General features: G+C 35.7%; 1 protein-coding gene across 1 annotated transcript in view; it reads right to left on the reverse strand.

Annotated features, from left to right (window-relative positions):
• The window catches only part of MMP16 (matrix metallopeptidase 16), a 283,955-nt gene that overhangs the window by 37,339 nt on the left and 219,369 nt on the right, over positions 1 to 27,247 (reverse strand). The window lies entirely within an intron of this gene.

The following is a 27,247-nucleotide window of genomic DNA, read 5'->3' on the forward strand; positions in this document are numbered from 1 at the left end:
CACCAAATCTCTAATCCACACAGTGTGATTAAAAGATAACATAAGAATATTTAACTGTAGCATTTTACATTGTCTCCAGGGTCTTTTAGATGGAAAACCAGAAGTAGCACAGGCAAGTCCCTGCCAGATTTGTGAATTAAGTCAGTTTTCCTGAATAAGAGAGCAGCATATGGATATGTATGCATTTATAGACATACACAAGATCTCACACCTAAAATGCTGGAGATGGAATAAAGAGGCCATCCTTCTTGATATGCCTACATTATACACATTCCCCCATGTAATTATAAATAGAGTCCTCTTTCACCTTCAAATATGTTCTGGTTTGGATGATAAATTATATGGTGACCCTAAATGAACAAAGTTATCATAAAAAAAATCATCACAGTGATTCCCATCTGGGTCAAATGCCTCTCTTATATACTCTCACAATATCCTGACTTCACTCAATCATAGCATTGGTCATTTTATATAAAAAGTGTCTACTCTTATCTCTAGTGAAAATACGTGACTTACCCCATAGCAAGTATTTATAAATGTTGTTGAATTAATCATTAGCTTGCACACAATATGTTTTGCCATAAATTCTTACTAATGGCAAAAAATTTTTCAAAAATGCTGTATTTGATTACATTAAAATATTTTCTATTGAAAATTTCAGAATAAGACTATTCAAAGTGCTTTAACATTGGAAAAACTAAGGATATTCTAAACTATGTTATTTTACTTTATTTCAAAATTTGTATTTACAGACAACATTTCAATTGGAAGTTATATATTTATACTTAGATAAGTATGTTTTACAAAAATACTTCCAACTCAAGTCTTCTCTGCTCTCCTTCCCTTACTTAGATATTAATAAGTGATTTATTATAGGGCTTTCCCAATCACACACACACACACACACACACACACACACACACACACACAATCAACTGAGGATTCTTGGATTTCAGGTGGTATGATAAAAATGAATTTTTCCCATCCCATCTAAATGAATCCAAATATAAAAATTTTCTTAGGATCTTTGGGTAATTGTACTTCATTCTAGCTATCCTGGGCTGTCTTCTCTACGGACGTTGTGATTTATAAAGAAGGAACTAGTTTAATTAACATCTCTAAGTTCATATCCTATTCCTGCTTTGTCTCTTAACAATGGTCATCCTGGTCAAGACACTAGTCATTGGGTTATTACAAACTAATAATTGACTCATAGTATAATTACTGTTTTAAACATAAAGAACTTTCTGAGGACCTGGCAGATTGGTTTTTATTATTGTTAAAATTGTATTGAAATTAGTTATCTTATTTTCCTTTACAATTTTGTTTACAATTTTAGTTCCTGCTCTTTGTTTCTTCTTCAGACTTCAGCCATATTATAGCTTTAGCCACGCATCTCTTTCCTGCCAACAGGAAAGAGACTAACCTTTTATATTTAAGAGGTTAATATAAGAGATTAACCTCTTATATTTTTAACCTCTTCTTAATAATTTTTTTGGTGCCAGGTAGCTGGAATTAATACATATCTTGATTAAACAGACTTTAAAATCCAAAGTTAGGCCATGAAAAGATTGATTCAGGGACATATATGTGGGCATGAAGATCCAGGGCTTACTGCTAATAGTATGTGAGCAGAAGATATTCTCATAATTTAAAAGAAAGCCAGCATTTTCATCTAACTACCACAAGAGCTTTTCTTTAAAACTATGTCAATCTCCATATAAATTATTCTTAAATTCTATCTATCTATCTATCTATCTATCCTAAAATAATAAATAAAAATGGCTAAATACCTACTGGATTCAGATAAAGAAATAACTGGCCATGGTTATTTATGGAACAATGAAATGGAAAGCTCTCTGAGCTGAAGGACAGAAAAACATCAGGGAAAAAGCCTGAACTGTATTCCAATTTTTCTCAGACAAGCACTTCACGTTGTTCTATCTCCCCAGTACTGAGACACGGCCATGGCTCTTTGGGACAGACGTACGCTGCTGTGTGAAGACAGGAACGTAGCCTCAACTTGCCACTACTATGGGGAAAAAAAATGTAAATTCTGCCTCAAGATAGGCACAGTCCATTTGCAAACATTCAGAAGGTAATATGGAATCATAGGTGAGTTCAGAACGACTTCTCATTGACAGCAGCCTTGGCAGAGAGTTATATAAATTGCAGATATTCACGTTGTGCTTCTATTCCACTTATCCATGTCTTCTCAGAGTGGTAGAAAGCAATGGTACAAATAATTTGCCAAGCATTCTGTCACGGAGGATGTAAACATGTCACAGTCACTCTAGGTTGCCATTTCAGAAATGGGGCTTGCGAACGATTTTGTAGAAAGAGGATATTTAAAATGGTATTTAAGTCTCTATGCAAATTTCCCTTCTAAGTGAAACCTCCTCTCACCACACTACCTAAAACTGAATTCTCACACTCCACCCACCCACATGTGATTTCACTCCCCTCCTTTATTTTCCTGCACCATGTCGATCACTGTTTTAGCACAATGCATGTTGTATTTGCTGTTCATTCTCTCTCCACTAGAATATAAACTCCATGATGGCAAAGATATCTGTCTTTGTTCATTTGTGGTTTCCCGTTTCCACAAAAATGCCTTGCACATGGCAGAAGCTTATTAAATATTTCTTGAAAGAAAATGCGTTTATGAGGAAAGGACCAAGTAAAGGTAAGTTATCCTTTTAGAAGTCAAAAGCTATGCAGATGTCACAAGAATACAAATGTTCTACTTGAATAGGCAGATGTTTAGTATATATTCCATTATTTTTAGAAAGGTATGATATACAAAGGTCTTTGAACCATGCAGGAAAGAAACAAACTATTTCACCCTTCCAAACAATGTACGTTTTGTTTTGGTCTTTGGTGTAAGGGGAAAGAAAGAAGAATCACCGAGCTCTAAATCTGTTGTTTCTATCTTGCCACTGGCCTTTTTTTGGCTACAGCCCTTATAAAAGGGGGTGGAAGGAGTGGAAGTATACCCTAAAAATAATCAAAACTAGCACATGTGCAATGTCAACTTATAGAAAAAAATAGCACTTAAAAATTACCAAGGAGGAATTCCTAGTTAAACACCAATATTACACATTAGCTACAAGTTTACACAGATTTTTTTGTTCCGTATAGCATGGGATCCAGGCAGGCCACCTTGTTCACATAGATAACAAATACACAGAGTACTACAGGCTATATACCACGAAGCAATAACACACACGAGGAACTGGGTTTGCTTTTTTTTTTTTAATTCCCTTTAAAATTCTGTTTTTTGTTTTAATGTTTATTTTTGACAGAGAGAGAGAGAGAGAGAGAGAGAGAGAGAGAGAGAGAGAGAACGTGAATGGGGGAGGGGCAGAGAGAGAGGGAGACACAGAATCGAAAGCAGGCTCCAGACTCTGAGCCCTCAGCATGGAACCCTATGTGGGGCTCAAACCCACCTCCCCCGACATCATGACCTGAGCCAAAGTCCAATGCTTACCTGACTGAGCCACCCAGGAGCCCCATATCTCTTTTTTTTTTTTAATGTTTATTTATTTTGAGAGAGAGAGAGAGAGAGAGAGAGAGAGAGAGAAAGCATACGAACCAGGGAGGGGCAGAGAGAGAATCCCAAGCAAACCCCATGCTCTCAGCACAGAACCTGATGCGGGGCTCGATCTAATGAACCATGAGATCATGACCTGAGCCAAAATCAAGAGTCAGACGCTTAACCATCTGAGCCACCCAGGCGCCCCTAAAACTCTGTCTTAATACAGGCATATTGTTTGCTGACAACTATGGAGAAAAAGGATCCTCCTGCTGTCTGAAGAGGGTGCTATTTTCAGACTTTTTAGAAACCAATTAGTAGACCTGATCTACTTTTACCTCTCTTCTGATACATAGATTCGTTATTTAGCCAACAACTTGATGTAAATCTATGAATGCCTCGTGTGTCTAAACTGAACATTACAGAAGGCATCATTGGTTCCTCAGCCCTCGCCTGCCACTGTGGGCTTCCTCCAGCCTTCACCTCTGAAATAGCATCTGAAACCTCTTGATTCCTTGCCATCTTCTCTGTCACCATCCTACTCCGAGCTGCCACTGTATTTCACCGAGATGACTGCGATGCCAACTCAAAGCTCCCGGTCTGTCTCCTCCTGCATCCAAAATGGAATTCAGACTGGGTCCCTGCCTCCAGCCCGTGCACAACCACTGCAGGTCCCTTTTGTGCTCATGATGTTTTAGTGACATCGGCATTGTTTCAGTTTCTGATAGAGGAAAGCTCTTTTCTTCCTTAAGACTTCTCCTATGCAGTTTTCTCCACTTTGAATGTTCTTTCCCTTCCTCACACACTTCATCCGATGAAGTGTGAATCATCTATTCATTTTCAGCTGAAATTTCCTTTGCACAAAAAGGTCTTACCTGCCCGCTGACTGAAATCAGGTGACCCTGTTATACTGTTTCATAGTAGTCTGTAATTTCACTTCACAGCACTTACACAATCTGTTGCTGTATTATCAATTTTAAAGTGGTACAGTCTTCCCCCTGCTCCACTGTGCTATATGCTCAAGTAGGGGCAGTATGTTTCCTTAACACTGAAGGATCAGCTTTGGGAGCTATGTCTGGCATATTGTAGGAGACCTACACACATGCTTAAAGAACAAATTCCTCTATTTTTTCATCAAACCGCCATAGGATGACTAACATATATCTGAGATTGTTCAAACCAACCTAACTTCTTAATAGGAGTATCAGACTCTTTATTAAAATGATATTCTTACCATGGAAACTCACCAGCTATGGGGGGGGGGGGGGAACAGAGAAACACGTTTGTCTATACATATAGATTTGTTTGCAAGCAATCATGTACTGTTTCTGAGTGGCCTAGAGAGTGTCTGGGAAATCTGATGTCCAAAATGAACGTGGTACCTATGAAAAAAAAATCAGACATGTAGTAATAGTGAATGAGAGACAAAGTCATGGCAATAATAAGGGAAAGGGCAATTTATATGAATGTTTAAAGGGGAGAGGAAGAGGTGGTGGCTTCTGCTCTGTTGGTAGGCCTGTATTTCCTTCTCCTGCTTCTCAGGGCAGAATGAGATGTCTGAGACACCAGGTGAGTGCTCTCAACCCTGGACCCACCCTTGCTAGCCAGACTTACCAAGTGGTCTCACAGGACTGGAGGTTGGGAGGGAGCAGTGCATAGGAAATTATGGAATCTGGGCAAGAAGGAGCCAGCAATGAGTTCTGAGCCTTAGACAGACATCCAAATGTTTACCATCCTAAGCCACCGCTTGTTTGAAGGGGCAAGAGAAATGAAACGGAAATTTGAGAAAACGATAATTGATGGCCGTGCTGGAGTTACACAAAGGAAAAGTATGCTTTGGTACAGGTGCCCCATTCAACTGACCCACTGCCTTAGATATACTTCAAAAGCACACAGTGAAAGCAAATGATCACAATTTCTTATACAATTTAGTATTTAAACATGTTTAATAATGCCACATGCTTGACCAAGCTCATACATAATTACTGAATCTACCGGAATAAAAATTGATAATGATAAATGCCAATTATTAGATTAATTTGTTCACTGTTAGCAATGTATATTACTAAAAATCAGCCCATAACTTAGCTGCTGTTTTTTTAAAAAAGCTTATTATATTGAAGTAACTGTAGATTCACATGACAGCTATAACAAATAACAGATTTCTTATACTCTTGCCTAACCTTCCCAAATGATAACTCTTACATAATATCAAACCTAGGAAACTGGAGATTGATACAATCCACCAATATTATTAAAATTTCACATGCACTCCTGTGTACATGTGTGTATTTGTGTTTATTTTAGCATTGAAAGTGTATCATTACAATACAGAAATATGGGAGTTGCCACCTTAGCCAAGTGATCAAGATTTGTATCAGTCAGAAGGCAACTTTGATATTATGTGCCCCCTAATGTGATACATAATAGAGTAGCGAGGCATTGAAAGGCACAGAATCGTTTATGAAGCACACACAGATAGAAGTCAAACATGTTTAAAATAGAATGTAATTGAGCTTTTACACCTAACTTCTTCCAGTTCATAGGAATAAAGGAATAAGTTAAATGACATTTAAAGGAAGCAATCAAGCACATTCCAGAATGTGGCATGTTTACAGGAAAACTGGCCTGGTCTCAGCAAGAAAAAAAAAAAAAAAAAAAAAAAAAAAAAAATCATGGGAAAAGCCTGGGAAGAATGATGAGTTAAATATCTAAATAGACCTGACAACCAAATGCAATGCATGGGTAATCCCTAGATCCTGTATATTTTTTAAAATGTTTATTTATTTTTGAGAAAGAAAGAGAGAAGGAGAGAGAGAGAGAGAGAGAGAGAGAGAGAGAGAGATCCAGAGGATCCAGAGCGGGCTCCCCACTGACAGCAGAGAGCCTGATGCAGGACTTGAACTCATGAACTGTGAGATCTTGACCTGAGCTGATGTCAGACACTCAACTGATTGAGCCACCAAAACTTAGATCCTATAGTTAAAGATGAAGTTTGATGATATCAACAACTCTCCTTCAAAGGTTTAACCAAAAGCTTGGGCAGTCATGTTGCATGGCTCACATACACACAGAAGATACAGGCAAACACTAACAGTTGTTAAATTTAGATGTTAAGTGTGCATGTATTCATTCTTCCAACTTTTCTGTTTTTGAAATTTTTTATAATAAAAAGTTTAGAATATACACTCATTTAAAAAACCTGAAAATACATAGGCAATTCCCTTATGATAAAATATTATTATATTCTCTTCATAAGTATTTGTGATGGCTAAATAGCATTCTGGCTAGCAAATGTAAGATTAGTAAGGCTCCATTCTAGCCATTTAAATTTGCTATTATAAATAATACTGCAACCAACACGTTTATGCTTTAAAAAAGAAACGAAACTATGTTCCGTGCCATTTAATTGCAATTCATGCTCCATTCAACAGTAACATATGTGAACTAGAAATGTAAAAATCTCACCTTATAAAACCATAAAAATATATTATAAAGTCATTAATTTGATTTTACACTAAACTATTGTATTCAAATTTACTGCCTGTACTGAGAATTGTAAAAGGTATTGTAGTATTTAAAGAAAGAGAACAAGGCCATTTACATTTAATTAGCTATATTTCTTTTTCAACATTGGGAAAGAAAATTGGAGGAAAAAAAATCTAAGGGATGCTTAATAGATGTATCTGGCAAAGACAATGCCATTCTGAGAAGTTTTCATTATCTTATCACAAGAGCTGACACAAACCGGATTTTGGTCTATAAACCTTAGGAGAAAACCTGTTCAAAGCCACCACTAAAATGCACTTTTTCGCCAAGGCAGGCATGAATTTCTGCAATGATTTTGCAAGCACAATTTTCAGGGCTCATCAGGCAAAGATGAACCAGATGTGATTCTGGGAGAAATAACGCAGCAGCACACCTTGACATGTCTGAAGAGGGGCAGAATATGCTATCCCCAAACGTGCCACTTCGGCATGCGGATATTTTCAGCTGAAGGCAATCAAGACCCAGCAGATTCAAGACAAAAATTCACCTCTCTCTTAACTACCTAAAAGAAATTAGATAGGGGGCCTGGTGCAAAAGGAGAGAGAACTTTTTATCTGAACAAGTTATCCAGAGGTAACTTTTTATCTGAACAACCAACACATATGGCAGGGCAAACATCTAATTACCAAATATCTGCTTTTCTTATGTCCTGTGATTGTCCCTCTTCCCCTTTGAAGAGGTCTCTTATTTTCATGGAGCTCTATACATATAGAATTAATTTTGTTTCCTCCTGTTAATCTGTCTTATGTCAATTTAATTATCAGATGAACCAAAGAACCTACAGGGAAAAAAGGAAAATTCTTCCACCTCTATGGGTCAAATCACTTTGGATAGTGTCTACATTTTAAAAATGTTCGAAATACAGACTCACTATGATAGGGGAAGGAAGTAACATATTAACAGGTGACTCTTCTAAATCATTTCAAAATTCACAATTCTGGAATATTCCTTAATGTCTTGGACTATTTTCAAAGAAGAATCTGTGAGAATTAGCATCTGGATTTAGAAATGTAAATTATTTTAATAAATAAAATATATTTGTGTTTCAAAGGAAAGGAGATATGGCATTTGCAGAATATTTTGTTTACTACTTGTGCTAAATGTAGACAACACCTTTTATAGTCTCTAAATGGTAAAAAAAAAAAAAAAATCCTTTGTTTTTAGATTAATTCATACCGAAAAATCTAGACACCCAAAGGTTACATGATATGTCAGCTATGGGTCACTCTTTTGTTAATTAGTATTTCTTACGTCCTGACATAAAGAATACTAACTTTTAAAACTTAAAAATTCATAATTATTCATCCATAATAGAACATACAGTAACATAAATATTTACAGCTTTTAATCCATTTATATATGTGAATAATGAATGGCAAAGAAGCGTTCGTGCGCCACAAATGTGGTTTGGTCCTAGAACAGAAAGCTCCGAGGTGAGAGAGAAAGATGTGTGTGTGTGTATGTTGACCCTGCTTTCTTTTTAGGTCCTTACACCTTTGTACTTGTTTCTTCTTGCATTTACTCTTGTTCAGAAACCACTTTGTGATGGTTATGATGCAGAGAAGAACACGGTACTAAAAAATGTTTCATCACTACACTGCATTTAAGGTAAGGAGCCTCAAATTCCACATGTAATTGCACCGCACAGTGCTAGGACCTTTTGCTTCCTGGCTCCACAACCCCCCTTCCCCCAACACACACCTCCTTTGGGATCTAAGGATCATGAATATTGGCGGAGAGATCTCAATTTCAGTTCACATATCATATAATTAAGTGTTGAAAAATAGAAAAGGTTTCATTCCTCCCACTGCACTAGCAGTTTTAGCTTCCAAAAATATGAACTCTTTAAGAATGTACATTCAATCTAGAGGGGAGCAGAGGCAAACAACTAATTTCAAAAGACTGTGAAATGCTGTTACTGCTGCCTCTGTGAAACAGAAACTACCACTTAGTGAATATAATGAGCCGGAAAACAGCTGTGTCATTAGCACACCTATCAAGAATTACCATCACTTTAGTTTTGACCTGAAGAAAGATGTTTCATTTGCAATAAAAACTATGTTCCTGCTGAATCAAGTATATGGCTATTTTTACTCAAGGTACATAGGGCGGTGTATTCAATTTAGTTTTTAACTACCCAATCTAAAGTGGTCTTTCCTCAATTTTTTTTCTCTCAACTCATCAGGTTTTATTTGCTTCACAATACCTATTGTTCTCTGGAATCATCTTTATTTGTTTGCTCACTTGTCTCTCATCAGAGTATGCACCTCATCTATCTTATTCAAACATTGTATTCCTCAGCCCTGGAACAGGAGCCAGCATGGGGTGCTGAATAAGTGTTCAAAGATAGAGAAAACCAGGCAGTGGAAGACAGAAGACATATCAGCAAGTCTTTTCCTCAGTCTGGATGCAGGGGGACTGGTTGGTCAATATTTAGTTTAAGCATCCCCACGGAAAGGCTTCCTCAGGCCCTCTTTACTACCCCTCTAAGCATCGCACATCTACCAGCATACTTAGACTATTGCATGGAAATTATCCATCTGCCAGTTTGTTTCTAGGTGTTACTCTCCTTCCCATGAGTATCATTACCATTCTTTGCTTTCTCTCTGTCTCTCTGTCTCTCTCTCTCTCTCTTTTTAGACTTAATTCAAGCAAGCTTTACTACCTTGGGGGATATTTACTTAAAACAAAGCCTCTATTCTCCAAGGACTATTCCTGCCCTTTAGGTAACCTTTCTGTTTATTCTCATTGCATTTTGTAGAGCAGGGGCGGTCAGTATGCCAGGACACGGTCATGCCATGGAGGGTAGGAAAGAGACGGTTCATGGTATCACATAGGTATAATCAGAGGGTTGAGCTAGTGCTGTGGAGTATTATTATTTTTGGCTTCTTCTTCGAACACAAAAGGAAACTCACTGAGCTCAAAGAATGTGGGTAGTGCAGACAATCAGCAATAAAAATAATGCACTGGGCAGAAGCAAAGAGTCATCAACAGACTCCACTAAAAAGCTCTGAGCAAGTGCAGAGGCTTGGGGTGTGTAGGAGGGTGGGGGTGGGGGGCAAGGAAGGGCAGCTGATGCCCAGGAGAGAATGCGCCAGAGGGAAACGTCTTTCTCCTTTCAAAGGGACACAAAGTTAGTTGTCAACAAATTAGGAGTTTAAGGCCTATGTTGAATTAGAGGTTTGCTCCTAAGAGATAAGGGTAGATTGGGCAGAGAACTCCCAAGGAATTACAGAGCAAAAAACCCTGAAAGATTCCTAAGTGACTTTGTTTCAGGGTTCAGGAGCACTTGTTGCCATAACAGGAGAGACTGATCCTCATTACCATTGCCTAATTACTTTATGCTAATATACTCCTGAAAACATTCCTTCTGTTGCCAATGTTTTGCTGTGGTTTATTTACTTGAAAACGAAGGTCAAAAGGTAACTGCCCTTCCTTAAACTCAAAGGAAATCCTCAACAAACAACCTGATGTGCCATAAAATAGTGATGGAGTTCTCAGGCAGTCCGTGGGAAGTCAGATTATCACAATCATTAACAAATGGAAAGCACTATGCTACTGGTTCATTTCTATCAAGTGAAACAAATATGAATAAGCACTATCTGCTTACTTTTGAGGGGAAAAAAAAGGAGAAAATTCTCCCAAATAAAAATAAGTAAATAACTTTCCAAATCACTCAGCCAAATAATGGAGCCCTTGAACAACTACTATGAAGCCAAATAATTTTTGAAAATTATTCTAAGTAATAAGGAGTCTCATGACAGAAGATTAAATATAGTATATAAGATTTGATGTTTTGACTAAATAAAGAAGTTTAACATGGTAATATTTTTGCATAAAAGAGATAAAATGCCTCTCACTTGGCTGGAAGATTTGTAAATTGAGAGAAATTTCAGAAGCTTCTGACAGTGAAGAGGTGAAGAAGGATGTGTTGACTGGGCTTTCACAGGAAAACTTTAGGGGTACTATGGAAAAGGAAGTTAGCACACATCATACCAAAGGAGAGTACAAAATAGTCTATGTCCCATCAGGTTAATGGTGATGATGGGCAAGAGAGGACATATCTTCTGGGGAGAAGAGGAAATGAGGTGTGAACACCAGAAGTGTAAGTGGCACATGAGGGTGGGTGGGTGCTCTAGGAGGGGTGGGATGGTAACTAAGAGTGGTAATTCTAGAACCAACTGCACAGAATGCAATATGAAACAGCAGCTTGATGGGGCATCCAATGCCAAATCAATAAAATAGAATATATAGGAAGACAGACATAGAAATGATGGAGGAAATGAAGTGAAAAGAAATGTAGAATTAGAAGCGTCTGACAGAGATTGTGCTATAGCTGGGGAGGGTTAGGAAAGAAAGCATTATTAGGATGTCAGGAGGGAAGCACCTTGGCAGTGTCTGGAGAAAAGAAGGAATTGAGTTAGATAAAACAGTAATTGGTAAATAAGGAAACACACATTCCGGAGTGAGGATTATCAAGTGAACAAAACAATATTGCAGATAATAAATAAATAAATTAGGTGTTAAAGACTGATAAAAATACAAGTGTCAAAAAAGAGAAGATGGGTTTATGTAAAATACTTATGTGAAAAAATCCCTCCCTGCTCAATATAGCCTGTGTTTCAAGTGCACATTTATGCTATGCCCATTTAAAATTTGTCTGTTGGGGGATATTGATGAAAGTTCCAGGATAATTAAGACTATGTAATCCTGCCTGTATTTCTTCATGAGGATTCAAATTGACATGGAAGTAAGGAGCAAAACCTGTTCAGGTGAGCAACCTGATTATTTAGTTGAGCAAATTAATTTTTTTTTTCTGTCTTTTGCTTATATATGAAGACCAAAATAAATTCCTATTTATCTTTTATGCAACGTTTCAGAGCTTTTCAACTTTTCTTGAATTTTATTGTGTGGTTCAAAAAGAATTTGCAATTGTAATTAGTTTTACGGACATAATGAATATAGATGAATCTCACTTTCTGCTACATATTTATTCCTGAAAATTTCATTATTGATTATTTTGTGAAGAAAACACCATTTTAATAGAACTAAAAGGGTTTAATATTTAAGTGAATGATGTTAAAGAAAAGAATCATTTTAGTTAAATCTTATACTCTATCCAAAATTAAATAAAAACAATATAAAGCCATTGTTATTGATACAGTGTTTCTAAATATTAGACATCTGTGCCTTAGATTTTGTATCAGGCAATATTTAGAGCATTATTTTCTGAAAGGAGAACTGAGTTAGCGAGCTATCTTCTGCATAAAGTGAGTGAGTTGGTGATATATGGTCCAGCTCATGTATCTTTTAGTCCTCAAACTCATTAGTAGAAATTATCCATTATTTGATAACAAAAATTACTTGCATATTCCTGTTATAACTAAAAATGCGTTCACAAGATATATTTTTATAGAACTTTACAAAATAGGCATTGCTTCATTCAATTCCAAAGCCAAAGTTGACAACTAGAAAAAAAAAAAAAAGATGGCTTTGGGTAATATTTTAATTATTACTAGCTTTAGTGGTTTGAATAGGTCTCATATGATCTAGTTTATATAAAACTAATATGACTACCAAATGCCATTCTCAAGCATGTATATTTGAGTTCAGTCTGCCAAGCTAGAAGAAAAAACATAATCTATATTGTTTCTGGAAAATCTTGGAAATGAGAAAGTCTTTCTTCTTTTCTATTAACCTTACAAAATGCATTATCGCCTACAGTAACTTCACTTTGGGGCAGTAAACATTATTGCTTTCTTTTTTTTTTTGGACATTATTACTTTTACTTTCATAGCTGATTTCTATAGCATTATTTTTTAAGATTAGTAATAATCATAATTACATAAAATATTCATTAGTATGATAAAAATGAGATATTTTCTGCTGCTAATGACCAAAAAATAATATAGATTATTGCTTTGCAATATTTTTGTGCTATCATTCATTCATTCTTGTTCATGATTTCTTTTTGTTTTTCTTTCTTCCTTCCTTCCTTTCTTTCTTTCTTCCTTTGGGGGGGGGGAGGCGTTTAACAACAGTAATACCTACTTTTTATTCCGAAGATCTTTTCAGATTTTTTCTTCCTCAATCAGATTCCATCACTACTTTTTTCTTACTAGTCAGAAATAGCGGAAATTATGACCGTGAACACAAAACACATCAGAGGAACAGAGACTAATGCTTTTCAATTTAATAGCCTTTTGTACATTGTTCTGGTTCAGTTCTTCCCTATGTAGAGTATTGCACCATTACCTCCAAAGTCAAAGCGAGTAAACTATATTTCAGCCTGTGCCAAAGGAAAAACAAATGGGAAGTGTGGTGGCAGCAAAATGACTAAATTCATTATAAACATGCTGTGCTTGCGACATGCTTTTAACCAATAAAGTATAAATTAAGATATAAATGCTTCATTTTTACCTCTTATACTCCCAAAGATGTGGCTTCAGAATTTTAAGGAATTAATTAATTTGTATGGTCCGAAACACTGATAAATTATTGAAGATTAATTCTCTAGACCTGCTTTGTCAATATGGTAGCCATTAGCCGCATGTTACTATTTACATTTAAATTAAATTAAGTATAATTTAAAAATCAGTTCCTCAGTTGCACTAGTTACATTTGAAGTGCCTAATAGCAACATGTAACTAGGGGCTACTGTTCTGGAAACCTTATCTCCATAAAGCATTTTCAGCATTGTAACAAGTTTTATTGAACAGTGCTGCTTCAGTCCTTGACGAACATTGTGATTTTTTCCCCCACATACTGATTTGTTTCAAGGCTTTGGTATTGCCAATAAAATAAATTCTTAAATGCAGTAGTGGTCCAAGACTATACGAAAATGTTGAGTGAGACAATCCTAAGGCCCCAGTGTTTCTAGAGCCAATCTTTAGCAGAAACACTATGACTACTGATCAGGAACTTGGAATCTTTCTACAGCTTTGTTGGTAGAATCAGCTGAAATGCGAATTGTGGTATCCTAAGTAGAGGTTCCATGACTACAACTTTCAGCCATAAAACCTTAATGTTATTTAGAAGCGGGTCTAACTGAAATGTTATTTCCTCGTATCTTTGCATCGCTAGTCACTCTTGCTGTTTAAGCCTGAATGAAAATGTCACCTCTTCAGAAGATCCTTCAAACTACAGTATCCCCTTCCCACCTGCTCCAATGCCTAACATCTGTCATATTGCTCTGTTTCATTTTCACCACTGAATTTATTGATTGCTTCTATACTTATGTATATTTATTTGATTTTGAGTGTATCCTCCTCTATTCAAATAAAGCTTGTTGTAGGAGAAGGATTTTGTGATGTTCACTGCAATATCCCAGATCCTAGAAGGCTTCCAGGCAAGAGCAGGACTTATAAACATTTATCACACAAATAAATCAATGAATGCATTGGACAAGAGATGGAGATTAAAGTTATCCACGGTGGAAATGTGCTTTTGTAAAATATAAAGGCATTTTTTTTCCAAATAAAAAATACATTTGCCCTTTTCCCCCAATTTAATCTTTATTATTAATATTTTCCAAACTTTATTTTGAAATGTAGTAACTTCAAAGTCATACTTTACACACAAAATTTTCCTTTATGGAAGTTAAGTAAGAAGTTAGCCTGTAATAGATGAGACTGGCCATCTGGAACAATAACCCACTCAGGAAATGGAGGGTATTTCTTGGGGAGCCTGGGGATTCAAATCTATTGAAGAATGACCAGGGTATGTAAGTCTCAGGTCCTAACTGTTCTAAAGAAATCCTCTATAAGTGGAAGTTTTAAAAATGGGTGACTCTGACTGTACATTGTCTAGAAAAGAGGGTACAAATAGGCAGATTTTGGTGAGAGGGACTCAATACTAGGGGAGGTATGTCTGGAAAACTTAACAGATGTGACCGTGTACAATTTCAACTATGTGCTAGCAGTAACACCAGGAGTATCAGCCTATCAAAAAATGATGGCTCCAGGGACACCATTCAGATTGTCCAACTGATTCACAAACAGCCTTCTGATTATAATATGGCTTATAACACAAAATTTTCTTGAGCACAAATAATTCATATTTTTCTTCATGATAATTATAATTATCGTTGTAAACTGGTAAGTTGTAATTTTTGATCATGCATCAGCCAGTCTTTAGTGACTTTAATTTGTTAACTTTAGAGCCTGAACCACTGAGGCAGCCTGCCCATAAACTCAAGGACTTGACCTTGAAACAGTGACTTTCACCCCTGAATAACAGTTGGCCTCCATCCTAGACATTTTTAGCATCTCCAAGTACCATAATTCTGATTTATGCTACCTTAATTTTTTTCTACATCCAGAGTTTGGTTGTTCTTTCCATTTTTTACAAATGAAATTTAATATAAATTTAATATAAAAGTTTTTAAAAAGTTAAAAAAATAACACAACAAATTGTTGATGGTTTAAAATAACCCTCAAATAGCATTTTTAAAATCAGAAATGACATCACCTTAGGTCTTACCTGGATAGGCAGATTACAAATGCTTAAGTTTTATACCTTGTTTCAGGAGTGTCTGGGTTACAGTTGAACATAAAATTCAACTTTTACCAGTGTTTTTACCTTTGATTTTCATGTATATACTAGCAATTTCAATGATGCTATATATGTTTCATGTTTGAAATGCATAATTAAAGATCTTTAAGAAAACAATCTGTAGATGCTGTATCAGTCTCTGCCCAAAACCCACACTAAGTTCTCACTTTAATATGAAGTACCATGACATTTATTTAGCATAAGGTGGGTCTGTCTTGGGCCTAGACCAGAGCAGAGTATGTTACTGGAAATAACAGAAAGAGCTCTTTATTTCATGTACAACATAACCACATATTGTGGGTTCTTGGGGCAGCACTATAGTATATTTTTAATGTAGGATAATTATATTCATTTCTTTTCCCCAAACATGCTTTAGCTCTAAAATAACTATTCTGTGTTGGTTTCCCCTACATAACCAAACAGAATCCTTGCAAATAACAAATACATGCAAAACACCACAGATTCTATTGACAAATATTATTACTTCTAAAATGATTTATTATTTTTGTGCTATTATTAATTTGTGGACTAATTTATAAAAAGATAGAATTATCTGAGAATTATTGATAGAATTAGAAGAGTGAAAAGAGTATCATATAATGATATTGTTAACTAATTTTTTTTACTTCACATTAACATCATTTTTAATGCCAAGTAAGAGAGGTTACTGCTTTATTTTCAAATATTTTTATTGACCCAAATTGTAAAACATAAGGTAACCAAAAGAAATAGTACATTTTCCTCTCCTGTTATGTTCTGACGATTCTTTAGTGTATATAGCACAGACCCAGGGTTCACAATGCCCCTTTATTTTTATAATTTATAAAATATTTATGACGTTGCAATACACAGCTCTCAAGGAAATGAAAGAGGTAGATATTGACCAGCAACACATCCCAAAAGAAGTTATGTCTTTCTTTCCCTCGTCCAACACTTCAAAAACATAATTTCAAACTGAAAGGTCAGCAGTAGGAAAGTTTGTCCATTTTCTTTCCAGGTCTCATGGAAAACTATTAGTTCCTTGTACCGGAGTGGCAGTTAATAGGTTTTACTTGGTGTGGTATGCAAAGCCTCTCTGTGTGCCAACATGAAAAGGGCCTTTAAAGGAATGTCAGCAGCTTCAGAAACTGCTTGTCAAAAGGATTTCAGTTTTCTTTCTTTGGCCTCCCTAACCACTTTCAAAGGTTCATTTCATTCCTGTAGTTTCCATATTATTAACCCATGTAGCTTGCAACTGTAATTCGGGGTGGGCTACAGGGTTACAAAATTATAGAGAGAGTTGATTAGGTACAAAAATAAAAGGCAGAGCTTCACAGATTTTACAGTATGTTAATATTTCACTGCTGGCAATGGCTAGTGGTGGAGCAGAAAAGAAGGCAACAATTTGCTGAAAGGCATTTAAAAAATATCTATTACTTTTGCCTTGAAAATTGCCCTAAATCTTTTCCAAGTTTATTGTAATTATTACAATTACAGATAGACTGAAATGTCCACAGGGTTGTTTTGTTTTGTTTTGTTTTGTTTTTTCTTCTTTTGCCACTGGAAACAAAGCCAAATAGCATAGTAGGTTATACAGACTCAGAGCCTTGGGTTCTGGCTTTGATTTTAGCCTCTGGCTTTGGTCTTCTGTACATCAGGGCAAGTCACTTATCTCTGTGATCTCAGGTCATAGAGATACATGCCACACACACCTTACGGAAAGGATATTTGACTTCCTCTTTCAGTTTAGGCATAAAGTTGTAGGGAAAATGGGGATTACTGACAAGTTTCCAACTCTGTTAAACTTATATGAAAATTCATAGGAGTGGCTATCCTATTTACAAATATTTAAAAGATGAACAACAACAAAAACCCCTCTTGATGAATTAGTGAGTATTGTCTCTACAATTATTTTCTGCTCTCATGAAACACACTTCAGAACTGAGTACATCCCTTAAACATGAATCTATTCCTGATTATCTAATGATTCTATGAAAATGTAAGGGTGTCCCTGAAAGTATCTTCTTGAATAACATTGTCAAATTATTAGCTGAGCATTCAAGACTTTTCAAATCACTGATTATCAAGTATTCATTCATTTAATAATGACCTATTTTTCACCTCCAAAAGCCTGGTGCTTTGCTAAGCATTGGGAATAGAGCAGTAAATAAGAGAGTGGTATAAAAAAAGCCAACTGTAACTTGTTAAACTTTAAGCACACAACAACTTTACTTAGTATTTGCACCTCATAAAGTTTTAAAACAGAAAATGATGCTATTCCTGAAGCATCATTAAAGGACAAAATAGTCAAAATACTATTTATTTACATTGTTGTAGAATATTCATTGTATATGTCTACAATCTCTTATTCATGATTTTAAGATTCAGACAGCTTGAAAAAAGAAAGTTTTTCATGAGTTCGGAACAAATTTATTTGGCAGACAACCTGATGTGAACTGATATGAGACTTTTTAGAGACTTTTAAGTCTGGTTTATTGGGACTATTTATAAGTTTCAATGAAGCAATACTGAGTTTGATTATGGGTTATTTCCCTAGATCCCATATAAGTATTATGGAAGAAATGTTTAAAACACTGAATTATTAATAAAAAAACTGTAAGAAAAGTCATATTTGGCCACATTATATTAAAATAAAATCAATTCTCCAGTGTCTTTATTTCAAATTCAAATGCCATTAAAATGCCATTTTGATCCAAATTGAGAATTTTATTTTCTGCTTTCTTGTTTCTTCAAAGGATCAGTGCTTTTGTTATCTTTTGGTGTTTTAAAAATAAACAAGATAAATAGAACTAGTTTAAAAAACAAGGAACTTAAGTTCTTGGTCTTGTCTGAGGCCTTAGGTATATAATTTACTACTGGACCAAGTGTTATGTCCAGAGATAGCCCCTGTCAAGAAGATCGATTAGAAGCCTTCCCAGCAGGCAATGTGAAGGCTGATGGAATTCAGAAACTATTCAACCCTTACATGAAAGTCACACCCTCCCGTAGTAAGTACTATCAAATACGGAGTTGTGTGACTGTATCTGTCTCTTAATTTCTTTAATTTCCCAGACTCATTCATCATTAGAAACTGAGAAACAACCTAATATTTTATAAGTTCTAACACTGAAAAGACTGAAAGTGATATTTATTAGGTTCAGTAGAGCAGTTTTACCTTGGTCTCTGATATTTGAGCATATGCCCCCAGCAGTGAGAATTTCAGTGTGAGGTATGGCATTACGGAGGCAAAATACACTTTCCTAATGTTCGTTCTAGTTCTACCTCTTCACACACACAAAATAGTGTTTTGCACTTCATTATGCGGTATTTTAAATATTTGTGGTCACCTGCCACAGCGCTTTTAGTGCTCTCTATTGGGAAATCAGCTCTTCTAACTTTTTTTTGTTAACATTTATTTATTTTTTGAGAGAGAGAGAGACACAGAGCATGAGCGGGGGAAGGGCAGAGAGAGAGGAAGTCACAGAATCTGAAGCAGGCTCCAAGCTCTGAGCTGTCAGCACAGAGCCTGACGCGGGGTTCAAACTCATGAGCAGTGAGATCATCACCTGAGCTGAAGTTGGACGCTTAACCAAATGAGCCACCCAGTCTAACTTTTCTTGAGTTAACTTTTAATATGAGTTTTGATATACCAAATTGGGGAAAATGTTTTATGATTGTAGTTGAAACTTTTTAGTACTTGAAAGGAAGAACAATAACTTATTTTTAAGTTAAATCAGAATATGATCTATATTTTCCTTAGTAAATAAGCTGCCAAGGATTGTTTCTATGTATGATTCATGCTACTCAAACATTCTATTCAAATTTTAGGAATAGAAAAAGACTGGGGTTTGGAACATGAGAACTCCCCATCCTTCCAATCTGTAGATGAAAATTCATCATAAGGAAATCTACAAATCATTTTGGTAAAGAATTACAAAGCTACATTCAGATTCAAGGAGGCATTACTAGTAGAAAAGGAAAATGTAATCACACATTACAAGCTATTTCATTTTCCAAAAAGTGAATTTAAACTGAAGAATGTCACTGAGTTTAAGAAATTTTGGGGATTTGGGTATTGTCAAATTCCTAGAATTAGCCAAACTGTGAAATTAAGAGCATAGTCCTCCAGATTGCCAAGACTGCCCAAGACTTCTAACCCCAACTGCAAGGATGTAGTGTCCAACTATAACGTTAGAGGGAAAAGTCCTCACAGGACCATCCTCACTTCTCACACCAACTGCAAGTTCTGGGGTTCCCAACAACAATCTAAGATTTGAAGACTCAAACAACAACAACAACAACAACAACAACAACAACACCACCAAAAAAAACCTCACTGGAAACTAGTATATTTCAAGGTTTCAGTTCTAAGGAACTGATTCAAAAAGTGGCATCTGAGAAGCTTCTACTGTCCTAGGGATGCTTTACCATCCTGGCATCAGCGTGTGACAACATCCATGGGGTACTGCTACATAGGGAAGGGCACCTAAGCTTCAGTGTCTAGAGTTTTTATCAGTGCTTTATTTTGTAGGCATGTCAGACTGATTGACTGCCCCCATGGTTGGATTCAGTATCTAGGTCAACTGATACCACATAACCTACCCTAAATCACATGATGGGTTTTACTGGTGTAGCCAGCCCCCACCCTAAACGAAGACAATGCTATTAAGTATGACCTTGAATACCTCCACAAAGCCAAGGGCAAAAGGCCAGACCTGCTTATGGCGTAGACCAACTCTTTATAATACAACAAGTATTTAATTCAAGGGTCAAGAACATAATTACAAATTTAAAAACAAAAACAAAAACCCTGAAGCCAAACACTTAGTTGGAAATGACTTTTACGGAAGGGAAAGAAAAGTAGAGAACAACTTTAGCGCCCAGTATCATCATGCCCCAGCTCTAGTTTGACACATGTGAAAGTAAATCCAAGTACTATATTATGAAAGTCAATTTGCCAATATAAAAAATAAAACCCGAATAAGTGAACAAGACTATAAATTTGTAATGAAAATTGTGAAATTTTGAAAATTGTGAAAACTTGTGAACATTTTTGGATGTTCAACAAAATTATATGACCATTATTTTGCTCTCATTCTGTGAATAATAAATATGTGGGTTCTTTATGATGAACCGTTTACCTTAATCACCATAATGACAGCAAAATAAACTACCCTGTTATTATAACATCATTTTTTTCTTAGATATGCTGTAATAAGGGATATGTTCAAATTGAATTATTTACACAAAATCTAACTTACTGAATGCCTCACAGTAGCCACTCTATATACATATTCTAAGAATATAAGAATCAACTTATTCACTATGGAAAAATAGAATTATTTAAATAAAGCCAAAGAGGATGAAGAAGATGGGTGGTATTTAATTAAAACTTTACTTCCCAACCTTGACTTAAATTTGTCATACTTTTCAGCTTCCCAGCACTTCTGATAACTATTACTTTGGTAACTGCACTCTTTAGAGACCTAGCCTTTAAGACACCTGAAGCTTCCAATATAACATATACTGACTTAAAGACATTTAAAACTGTAAAACTGACATATTGGTGTTAAGCATTAAAAAAATCCATTCTAAAATTTAAGGCAATGATGACAATGTCTCTCATTAGTGCAGCTCTTTCAAACATTCGAATACACTTCACATATCTTACCTCATTGTGAGATGGATTATCCAGCTATCACTGTCTTATTTGATATCTCTGAAATACATAGTCCAAAAAGGAAATTCTCATCATGTTGACAATATCCTGGCACCAGAACCCATGCCTCTTGACTTTTAGCCTAAATATCTTTTCAACAGAATGTATAGTTTTTCTTCAAATGAAATGGGGGGGGGGGGGGAGGACGGATAGCTCATTGTTAGTTCACCCATCTCTTTCTCAGAAAAGCCTTCACTGACATTACGCATTAGGTTTTAAAAAATAGAACAAAACAAATATTTATATGTGTTTATTGCACCAAATACTTTCTTTCCTTTGAACTTACTACAGGTACAATTTTACTTGTCTTCTGATTCGGTGATTAATGTCTATTTCCCACAATGAATAGTAAGCTCTTATACTGGCTCTTTTACTGGCTACACCAGTAAAACCTGTCATGTGATTTAGGGTAGGTTATGTGGTATCAGTTGACCTAGATACTGAATCCAACTCTCCAGGTGGCACTGGAGACAAAGATGTTTATGTTAGAGATGAAACTCAGGCTCTGTTGTGGAATCCTCATCATGCAAGCTTGGGCTTTTCCATTTTTACCATATCCTAGTATATTTTCTTAAACACGATAGGGGCTCAATGCAGATTATCTAATAAATACATTAATTAAATATGACTATATATCAATCACTGTTTCCCATATTTTCCTACATAAACCATTTCCCATACCATATATTTATGCAAGGAAAAGAAAATCTCCCATATAAACCCAAGAGGGGAATAGATGAATTGTCCTTACATGTATATTTAGAAAACTGTATGATTTCTTCAATAGTGGTCAGAATTCTAATCCCAAAATTTATTTGTTTTTAATTTTTTTAATGTTTATTTTTGACAGAGAGAGAGAGACAGAGACAGAGACAGAGCACGAGTGAGGGAGGGACAGACAGAGAGGGAGACACAGAATCTGAAACAGGCTCAAGGCTCTGAGCGGTCAGCATACAGCCCCACGCGGGGCTCAAACCCACGAACTGCGAGATCATGACCTGAGCTGAAGTCAGATGTTTAACCGACTGAGCCACCCAGGCGCCCCTCAAAATTTATTTTTGATCTTCCATGTGATCTTTTATTTATGTGAGCAATAGAGAAACGGGGTTGATATACGTGATAAAGATATTTTAACAAATTTATAGTATTACATGAAAACTTTCGGGAATCAACCAGAGGCTGCAGCATTTCTCTATCTGGTAGTAACTGCAAATGCAGTGAACAACTTGGAAAATGTCTCTATTCCAAGGCACTTCAGGATTATGGATGAGGAGGTTTACGTGTCAGTGGCACGAGTGGCTGGCTCTTTACATCAGCTCCTTTGAGCTGCAGCTCCACGATACAGATACAGACAGTCTTTGTTTGCTTAATGTTCTGGCAAGTAACTGCTACAGATAACTGCCCTTTATGAGTCAAGGAGTGCAGCCCAATGAATGCAGAGAATCAGCAACTGTTTCAGGTAAGATGCAAAAAAGCAGTGGTTTTGGCCGCACTTAATTCTCCATAAGAAGGCTTGCTATCCTTTGATAAAACAGATGAAGAATATGATGCACCTTTCCTTTGAGTAAAGTTTCAGTAAATCATATTTGTACAGAGAAAGGGAAACATAGTAACTTCTTTTTACAAAAGTTTCAATATTCTGGTACTTGAAAGACCCGGTACTTCTCATCCAGTTCCTGATGGGACATCTTGTTCTTTGGCCCTCTCTGAGTCCCCGTCATAAAATCAGCCCCCTGTGACATTTAAAGGAAAGCTTTATTTATTTATTTATTTATTTATTTATTTATTTATTTATTTATTTATTTATTTTAAATTCAGTCCTGGCCCTCTGTGACTCACTGTCCAGCCCCCCTTTGGGGCTACTGGCATCCTTAGGGCTGCTCTTTTGTCCTCATCTTCAAATCCCTGTTTTGCTAGTCGTCTTCAATCCCTTCTTTTAGGAATGGGGCTCTGTCTTGTTCTTAGTGGTTCCTCTCACAGGAACCAACACCTGCTCAACGTTTCTCATTAGCTCTGTACCCTACATTCTGTTCCTACCTGGTCACTCCTAGTCAAGTCTGTTGGCCACTTAACCTCGCCTGCAGAACAGAGCCTCGAGTTCTCAACAGGGTGTTTAAGGTCCTTTATGAAGTAGTCCCACTTGTGTCTCTCCAGCCTCATTTTTCAATTTCCCTGCTTTGGTTTTTATAACAAACTTTCTTAGCTTCCTACCGCACCATACTCCTTACCTGGAAGTAAGATAATTTGACATTGTTTTTATAGACATAGATCAGATATACCTTATGAGAAGCCTTTCCCAGTTTATGTGGCCTTCCAAAGTGTCCCCACTACACTTTGTGCATTAGCCTATTACAGCACATCACGATGCATTATGATGCTCTCGTTAGTGGTATCTCCTCTGCTATCTCCTGTCATTCCCAATGTCTAGCTATTCCTTGGTAGTCAGTCAAAACTTCACTGAATTAAAGAGTAAAAAAAAAATAAAAATAAAGAAAATAAGAGAGTACAGTAGAGTTAGTTTCTTAAGAGAAAGGAATGTTGTCATAGACTCCTTTGCAACTCTGTAAGGTCAGCCACACAGCTTTTCACAACACTAACAGTGGTGGTAATAATAATAACATCATCAACAACTCTTACAACAATAATAGCAGTTGCTGAAATTACTTGAGCACTTGCTATGTACCAGTCTCTGTGCTCCGTGCCTTACGCAGCATACAATTCACCAGTGTTTGCTGAACTGACGAGCATTGCTATATGGCAGTCCTCACATTGCATAAATTGACAGTACTTTCTGGATTAATTGCCAAATATCATGTCACTTTGCATGGTTTTAAAGTATTTCTATAGCAAGCTGAATAAATTTTCACCATCGAGCCTACAAGATGGCAAAACTGTAGATAAACAAAATATTTAGTTATCTTGATTCCCTGGAGGCTCATGTTACTCAAGATTGATGAATAGTGGGCACAGATCCTCATCTCACTGGATATCTTTTCTAGCCAGGTTGAATTATATTATTAAAAGTTGTCACTGTAATTTTGAACAAGGACATTTTTAGTCACAGTTCAAGGTAAAAGTCCATTGAATGAATACTTTAATAGCTTTTGCCGATCTACGTTTTGAAAATGATACGGCTTCACTATCACTTAACATATTACAACCTTCACAGTTATCAAGCTTTTTTTATGCCACTATATTTTGAGCTACTAAATATCTAAACAACATTACCACACTACAGATTTTAAAAAGCTGCTCACAATTCCATAATTCTCAGATTTGTCTGACATCATTTTTCTATAATTTCCATGCTTTGTCTACACATATATTTCAAATAATGCAATTCATGATATGTAATGTTTCAAATTTTACTATTTTATACTTGTATGCACATTATAATCATGTCTTGTAGTTTCATACATCCTCCATAACTTTTTAAAGATTACACTATATTTCACTGAGTCGATATACTATTAATTTGCTACACCACTACCACATTACTGGATAATCTGGGTTGCTTACAAAATTTTCTCCTACTGGCAAGAAAGCTGTGATGAATATAATTGCTCATTTTAGATTTACTTCATTATTTCAGGATGAATTACCATGCAGGGGATTACTAATTTGGAAACTATGCACATTTCCCTTTTTATTGTAACATACGTATACTAATATATACACAGTTTAAACTTGAGGGTTTTTTGTCAGCCTTACTCATTTGCTATTGATACTAATTATGCCTTCTTCACAATAGTCATGTAAATAAACATACTATAATGCTCTGAAACTTAAAAGTATCATAAGAAGCACATAGAAGAATGAACAAAATAGTCAAGAACCTCCCTCATGGAAGTTAAATGCAGAAAAGATACAGGGTTAGAAGTAAAAATATTGTTCATTTAATAAATATTTATTGATACTGCCAATGGGATAAGTACTGCTAGTTAAGTTTAATTCTGTGAGTTGCTTTTTTATGTCAAGAAAAATACTTTTCAATTATATAGTCAAAGTGCTTATTAGGAAAACTATACGTCAATGTTTTACTATGGTTCAAGACATCCTTCTTAGCACTGTTAATAGTCCCCACCCCCATCCCATATTGATTTTCAAGGAATTTTTCAGGTAGACGGTCACATAATTTGCAAATAATGATAGCTTTGGCCTCTACTTTATTTTATCTATTTCTATAGGTGTTATATATGTTTCCACATGCAAAAGACAAAATAAACAAGTGCTTCTAAGAGATCCTGAAGAGCTGGCTGAATGTTTAAATAACTTCACATAATCCAGAAAACACAATGATAATCACAACATTGTTAAGTGAAAGTTTAAAAAGGGAATGGAAAAAATAAAGTCTCACTTTTGCTTTACAGAAATATAAGAGGTCAGAAGTGGAACAGTCACAAATGCCAAATATGGAAGAAAAAACTGGAGAAGTGCTATTTTCAAAACTTCTAACACAAAGGAAAACCTACCTTTTTATGTATAATCTAAATCTTTTTAAATTTTATTTAAAAAAATATTTATTTGAGACAGAGAGGTGAAAGAGAATCCCAAGTGAACTCTGCACTGAAGTGTGGATGGATCCCAAGACCATGAGATCAAGATCCGAGCCAAAATCAAGACTTGGATGCTCAACCGAATGAGCCTCCCAGGCACCCCTATACAGTATAAATCTTGAACTAAACTTTGCTTATTAAAATACATAAATGAATACACAAACAAACTTTGCTTATTAATCTTGCATCCGAACAATTACTTGTGAATGTGAGCACTTTCTTCGCAAAAATCTCAATATAGAGCTATAGATTATGACAAACATGGAATAAAAAATATTTTTGGCAGTGAAAAGACTCATTCATGATTGTAGAACAGGAAGATTAATAATGCTTGAAGCGAGTTTTTCAAATTAGCTCACAATATCCTTTCAGAAATCATTTTAACATGAGTATATGGAATTTTTCTATTCGTATTCTAAATTTATATCAAAATGATAAAACATGATATAATATATATATATATAGATATATATATAATATTACGATCATATCATATCACATCATTATATCATATCATATATAATGATTTTACATGACAAAACAATATTTTAATTTCCATTAAACACATTGCAAACAGATATTTTATTCTTTTTAAATTTCTTTCCATTGAAATATAGTTGACACACAATGTTATATTAGTTTCAGGTGTGCAACATAGTGATTTTTATTTTCTTATTTAAACTCCAGTTAGTTAACACATAGTGTAATATTAGTTTCACGTGTACAATTTAGTGATTCAACACTTCCATACAGCACCTGGTGCTCATCACAACACGTGCTCTCCTTAATCCCCATCACCTATTTCACCTCCGTCTCCCCTCTGGTAACCATCAATTTGTTCTCTATAGTTAAAAGTCTGTTTCTTAGTTTGCCTCTCTCTTTTTCCCCCCTTGGCTTGTTTGTTTTGTTTCCTCAACTCCACATATTAGTGAAATCACATGGCATTTGTCTTTCTCTGGCTGACTTATTTCAGTTAGCATAATACTCCCTGGCTCCTACCATGTCATTGCACATGGCAAGATTTCATTCTTTTTTATGGCTGAGTAATAGTCTATTGCATACATCTTCTTTATCCATTCATCAGTCCATGGCCCCTTGGGCTGTTTCCACAGTTTGGCTATTGTAGATAATGCTTCTATAAACAGTGGGGTGCATGTATCCCTTTGAATTAGTACCTTTGTATCCTTTGGGTAAATACCTAGTAGTGCAATTGCTGGATTGTAGATCAGCTCTACTTTTAACTTTTTGAGGAACCTCCATACTGTTTTTCACCGAGGCTGTGCCAGTTTGCATTTATGCTAACTGCAAGTCAGCACAAGTGTAGCTACCATCTGTCACCATGCAGCACTGTTACAA

Source organism: Panthera leo, chromosome F2 (genome assembly GCF_018350215.1).
Source record: "Panthera leo isolate Ple1 chromosome F2, P.leo_Ple1_pat1.1, whole genome shotgun sequence".
NCBI lineage: Eukaryota > Metazoa > Chordata > Mammalia > Carnivora > Felidae > Panthera > Panthera leo.